Below are 6,470 nucleotides of genomic sequence, written 5' to 3' on the forward strand. Positions count from 1 at the left end.
TACATACGCTTCAGGTTACAGACTCCGCTAACCCAGAAATAGTGCTTCAGGTTAAGAACTTTGCTTCAGGATGAGAATAGAAATCGTGCTATGGTGGTGCGGCGGCAGCAGGAGGCCCCATTAGCTAAAGTGATGCTTCAGGTTAAGAACAGTTTCAGGTTAAGTACGGACCTCCGGAAAGAATTAAGTACTTAATCCGAGGTACCACTGTACAGTCATACTGCCAGCCAATTGCAGAGGCCGCTGTTGCACATCCACCTTGCCCCTTTCATTCCAGAAGCTATTTAAGCACCCATACGCAGGATTGAATTAACCATTAAGTGAAATAAACACATGTGTCAGGGTTTCAGGGACAGAGAGCGAGGGGGAGGGGTCCCAGGGCGACGAGGAAGAGGACGACGACGACCCGAGGTTGTCAGTGAGTCCGTCAAGTGAATCCGAGGATTCCCAAAAGGGAGCCCCCCTGGTCAGGCCAAGGGGCAGTAGAGAGGGAAGCAGTCAGAAGCAGGGGAACGAAGAGGGAATCCCCAGTGGGGGTTGGAGATCGGGACCGGCCTCTCCGTCGGAACGGAGTGAAGGGGGTGGAGTTGCCAGTGTGTCAGAAAGAGCAGAACAGGAAGCAGAGAGGGGAAGGAGTTCGGAGCAGAACGTCCTGCTGGAAGGGGAGGAGTGTAGTACCGAGAGTAGCGTAACGGTCGAAAGGAAGGTCAGAGGCAACGTACGCGCGCCAAGTTCAAATGTGGAGGCGCGCGGAAATGAGGAGAGCCCTGAGGAGGAGCCTGGTCCCAAAGCACGAAGGAGGGGGGAGCAGGCGTCAGAAGACTCAGCCTCGGGGGAGTCCCGGAGGGAGGGAGCACAGGGGGGCAGGAAGACCCTGCGGAAAAGGAAGGAGAGGAAAAGGTGGAGCAGTACAAGCCTCTTAAGCTGGTGCAGGGGCGGGACTGACTCAGAGGGGACTTCTAACATCTAGGGGTAACAGATGCGGAGCCACGGAGCTTGGATGTAACGACAACAATGTTCTTCAATAAAACCTTTTGTATATAACTTGGACTGGACTCTGGTCTCTTGTGAGCTGGGACCTCGGGTGGCTCTGACAACATGCATCAAGAAAAAGGGGGGGGGGGCACCACAGAAACATTCCATTGCCGGATTTTTAACACTAATGGTCACAAATTGCTCAGCCGAGCATTCATTTTCTCCGCTGAAGTACATTAAAAATCCCAACAGAACAACAAGGCATGCCTTATCTCTGCTAACTCTAGAAGCAGATGTGTTATGTAATATTAGTTTTGAGGACCTGATCAAAGGCTTTGCAATTAGAAAAAGTAGGGGAATTTCCACCCTAAAATATAAATACAAAAATAAGCATTATTTCCCATCTTACTGTAGGTTTCATTTCATTTCGGGGGTGTGTGTGTGTGTGTGTGTGTATGATTTTACAGTTTATATATTGAATTAGATAAATATGGGGACTAGGGTTGCCATATTTCAAAAAGTGAAAATCCGGACACAAGCTTTTTTTTGGCAAAGTTGTTGAGCTTCTCTTTTCTTTTTAGGAAAATCACCAAAAAACCTGTACTTCCAGTATGGGCTGCCATGCAGCTGGGTTTTTGATGGACGAATCCAGGCTATGTCTGGGAAACTCTGAATATATAGCAGCCCTAATGGGGGCACCCAAATCTTTTAAGTGCTTAGGGACCCTAAAGGTCTTATTCTGGCCCTACCCACACACCACCCATAAGCCACATTGTCTGGTCCCAGGCTAAGACCATGACATTCTCAAAGCCCTGGACAAAGTCTGCATGCATAAATCCCAGCCTGTCTGTCTGAGATCATTCATAAAACACATTGACAGTTTCCTCCCGTTGCTGTTGGACATTTTGCAGCAACTAGGGATGGTCAGATCTGTCACTTTGGGCTTTCTCAAGTTCTCATTTTTCTAATCTTAAATTACGGCTCTCCACATTTCTTTGGCAATTTGCACTTTTTTGAAATATTGCTGTGAAAATTCAGCAGCATTTTTTGTGTGAATTTATCCTAAGAAACCTAATTTTTGTATGCGATTTCGCCCAATGCACACATTTTTGCAAACCAGTTTCCCCCTAATATAGTGCAATTTTCTATGATTTTCACAAATACTTGCATATTTCTGCACATTTTATCCTAATACATGCATTTTTTTGACACATTACTTGGCTGGAGAAGTGCATTTCCAGATTTGGAGAAGTGCAAATTTTGAAGCCTGGCTGCTGGCACATCATTTTGAAAAATGCGAATTGGGCAGGTTTGCATTTAAAGAGCCAACTTAATTGAATTTCCAACCCCCATCCCTAACAACAATGAATCAGCCCAACTGTCTCCTTGCAGGTCTGGTTATAAGGGCTATAATGATGAGCTCCCACACTTCGAATTTTGCTACTCTGCCACTGGCCAGATGTGTTCATTGCTACATCCAGGCATGTCCCTGACCTACTAAAAAGATGACATTCAATCTCCACACTATAATAGGGCTCCCTTCCTCTCTGTCAATCCGTTGAGTGAAGCTGAAGATGGAAAACCTCCAAGGATCTCAAGCAGGTCAAGGTAAGTCCAGGGATTGATTTTTCACTGCGCCGTTTATTGGCCTGATCTCTGGAGTCGATTCAGTACTTGTTTCTGACCTGTAAGGCGAACCCTCATTTGCACACTCTGCCTCGGTTAAAAGGGGCCCTCGATAGCTTAAGTTTTCTGAAATCAGAAATACGTCAATTGCCATGGTTACTGCTATGTGGTTTTGAAACGTGCAATCCGTTTTTGTAACGCCGTGTTCGGTAGGCCGGCCAAGTGTAAAGGGGGAAATGAAGCTCCTGTGCTTTTAATAATGCGTTGCGGAAGGAATTTCAGGAGGTGGAGCGGGGAAGAAAAAGTACAGCTAATGATTTATTTATTTTTAACGAAAGGACAGCATCTAGCTGTCCTACCGACACCCTACTTTTCCGACTTCTATGGCATCATAGGATGGCAGCTCCCCAGCCCCCTCCCACACTAGACCCGTCCTTTCAGTGAGTGGTGTGACAGGCAGAAATAGCACAGGTTGAGCTTTCCACCCATCGCTGCCCCTTGTCGTTGCCTGGGAGGGCTTTGCCACCAAATTTTGCTGGTCAAAATAGCTGCTAAAGCCCAGGAACCACAGCAAGCGAAGGAAACAGCAATACAAGTTACAAAATAGAGAGAAAGACACTAGGAGAAAATTACAGCTCTTTCTTTCAGTTGAAAGAAAGGGATTTGAGTAACTATGGGGGTGGAAGAAACAGCAGAGTGGACCAAGATGGTTTCTGTTATGCATTCAGTGCTCTGTGTTTGTCTTGAGACTGGACTAAGGATTCTGAGCCCCTGTGTTCTGATTAGATACATGATAGCCAATCACAGAACATTTCAAGATTTGGGCCTCTACCATTGTCCCTTAAACTCTTGAGTTGCGATTCGCAGCTTGGAAGTTTAGACAGCCAATCACGTTGGGAGTGGGTGTGGCCCACGGCTTCAGAAATGCATAGAAGCAGTTGCTTTGCCCCTGTTGTCCAGTTCTGTTAGTTCAGTAAAGGTTCTTGATGTTAGCACTGTGTCTTGCCTTGTGGGAACCCACCTACACTTCAGTTTCTATTCCCAATTTAATAGGAGTAGTGTTTGGGGAAGGTAGGAGAGCCCATCACACACAGAAAAAGACACACACACCCTAGCTGTCAAGCATTATATGCTTTGTGTGGGGAAAGCTTGCATTTTTGAAATTTCCAGGTAAGGCCTGGAAGCCTGGAGAGCTGCTGCCAGTCAGTGTGCACAGTCTTGAGCTAGATGGACCAATGCTCTGGCTCAGTATGAGCAGTTTCCTATGTTGCTATCCCTTCTCCCCATGTTCTAATCTAGACCACGTGTGATTATCCATCAGGTGCTTTTATTCTCTCCAGGCAGAATGAGGACCATTGTGCACCAAGTGAGCCCATGTTCTAAATATGTACGGCATAAACACAAATCCCTGTGCTTTTATTTTATTTTACCTTCCATTTAAAGCTAGCATGAGCTCTTGTTTTCCACGCCCATGGGATACACAACCATAGCAAAGCCCAGCATGGAGAGTTTGTGTGCGGAAGTGGGAGGCTGGAAGGATTAGAGGACGCCATAATCCAACGGCTGACTCCCAGACCTTTAATCAGTGTAAAGGCAGGACATTTTTCCAGCTGGAACTCAGCGGAACTCAGTTCTGGTACCTTTCCCGTGGGTGCCATTGTTGCCATTCTAATAGAACAAAGGAGGTGTTCATGGTGAGTTCCGGCACCTCTTTTTCTATAAAAATAGCACTGTGTAAAGGGATAGAGAGCATTGCATTTGCGCTAACTCCATGTGGCTATTATAAACCATAAAAATGGGATCTATATAGTAGGTTTGCATACAAACCCCTTTGGTTGCAGTCACAGACTTCTGCTGCAGTACTTTTAAACCTCCCCCCTCCTCCAAAGAATCCCGGGAACTGTGGTTTATCCCACAAAGAACTACAATTCCCAGCATACTTAACAAACCACACTTCCCACAAATGCACTCGGGTTCAAAGTGGTACAGAGAATATAAACAGTCCCAAAACAACGGCCATATCAAAAATGACAACATTGCTGAAACGGCCCAAGAAATCTTGCTGTCTGAAGAGAGGCTGGAAGAGCTCAAGAGGAACAGATCAGGTGTAGCTGTTGCTGCCCACCACCATCTGCCACCCGAGGCAGTTGTATCACGGTGCCTAACAGCAGGGCTGGCACAGATTACTACATAACACTTACTACATAGCACTATTAACAATTCATTTAAAACAGACCAAATATTTACCGTAGATTCCTGTGTAGTAGGTGACTGGGCATATTCCCCTGACCATTAGGTGCAGTTGTGGCCGACTCTGGGGTTGTGGCGCTCATCTCGCTTTATTGGCCGAGGGAGCCGGCGTACAGCTTCCGGGTCATGTGGCCAGCATGACTAAGCCACTTCTGGCGAACCAGAGCAGCGCACAGAAACACCATTTACCTTCCTGCAGGAGCGGTACCTATTTATCTACTTGCACTTTGATGTGCTTTCGAACTGCTAGGTTGGCAGGAGCAGGGACCGAGCAACGGGAGCTCACCCCATCACGGGGATTCGAACGGCCGACCTTCTGATTGGCAAGTCCTAGGCTCTGTGGTTTAACCTACAGCCCCACCTGCGTCCCTTTAATGGGCGTATTAGACGACCCCCCAAATTGGCAGCTGCCCACCGCCTCTGCTGCTGCTTCAGAGCCGCTGCAGCAGCAGCGAGGGGTGGGCTCCGCTCCGCGCCGCCAATACCCGGCGTATAAGACGACCCCCGACTTTTTAACCTCTGTTCCAGGGTTAAAAAGTCATCTTATACGCCGGATTCTATGGTAAGTGCCCTTCGTGTTGATGGTTGCTTGTCCTCTACTGATAAAACGTAATTTATGCCTTCTCCCCCATTTAATCTTGTAAATATCTAGGGGGAGGAGGGAGGTGGTTCATATCCACCTTGAACACACAGACTATGACGGGGAACCCAAAAGGGACCTCCAGCCCTCCAGATGCAGTTCTCTTCATGACTCACCTGGTTTTCTTAAATCTGCAATTTCTCGCACTCCCCTCAGACAAACGCTTGTCAAGACACCTTCTCCGCAGAGGCAGGGCGTGATCTCATCTTCTTTTGGCTTTGCAAAACTTGACTGAACCCTGTACGGAGAGCATAACAGAGATGGAAGAGGGGGTATTTTAGGCTAAAACCAAAATCCGTTCACTACCAATCCGTTCGTTTGTGTGTGTGTGTGTGTGCTGCAAAAGGAAGTAAAAAAAGAAAAATACTCCGGTTACCCTTTATTTTACTTTCTGTTTGCAAGATGGAATAGGCAAGCTGAGAACAGTTCCAAAGGTCAGTTTGGGGGAATTCCACCTCTGCTTGATTAATGATTTACACAGCAGAGTTTGCAGAAAGGCTTGGCACCCAGACAGCAAATATGTATATTTAAGATCCACACTGAAATGTTAACCAAACATGGCAGATTATGCTCGCTTGGCTTATTTCCTTCTGGGTTCCCCCTCCTTTTTCTATCCTCACAACAGCCCTGTGAGGTAGGTTAGGCTGAGAGGCAGCACCCAGGGAGCTTCCTGGGCCAGTGGGGATCTAGGGCCTAGTCTGACACTCTAACCGCTAGGCCACACTGCCTCTCACACAGAACTTCATGACTTGGCTTTCAATAATAATAATAATAATATATTTATACCCTGCCCATCTGGCTGGGTTTCCCCAGCCACTCTAGGCAGCTTCCAACAAAGTACAGTGGTACCTCAGGTTACGTACTTAATTCATTCCGGAGGTCCGTTCTTAACCTGAAACTGTTCTTAACCTGAAGCACTACTTTAGCTAATGGGGCCTCCTGCTGCAATTTCTGTTCTCATCCTGAAGCAAAGTTCTTA

The 6,470-nt window shown here is 47.0% G+C and overlaps 1 protein-coding gene across 1 annotated transcript in view; it reads right to left on the reverse strand.

Moving 5' to 3' along the window:
* Positions 1–5,900, reverse strand: part of EXOC3L4 (exocyst complex component 3 like 4) — a 38,587-nt gene extending 32,687 nt beyond the window's left edge. The window contains exon 1 of the mRNA XM_083732537.1: positions 5,608–5,900. The gene's annotated coding sequence lies outside the window, so the exon portion shown is untranslated. The remainder of the gene's footprint in view (positions 1–5,607) is intronic.
* Between the last annotated feature and the right edge of the window lie 570 nt (positions 5,901–6,470).

Source organism: Podarcis gaigeae, assembly GCF_964106915.1.
Source record: "Podarcis gaigeae genome assembly, chromosome: 1".
NCBI classification, from domain to species: Eukaryota; Metazoa; Chordata; class Lepidosauria; order Squamata; family Lacertidae; genus Podarcis; species Podarcis gaigeae.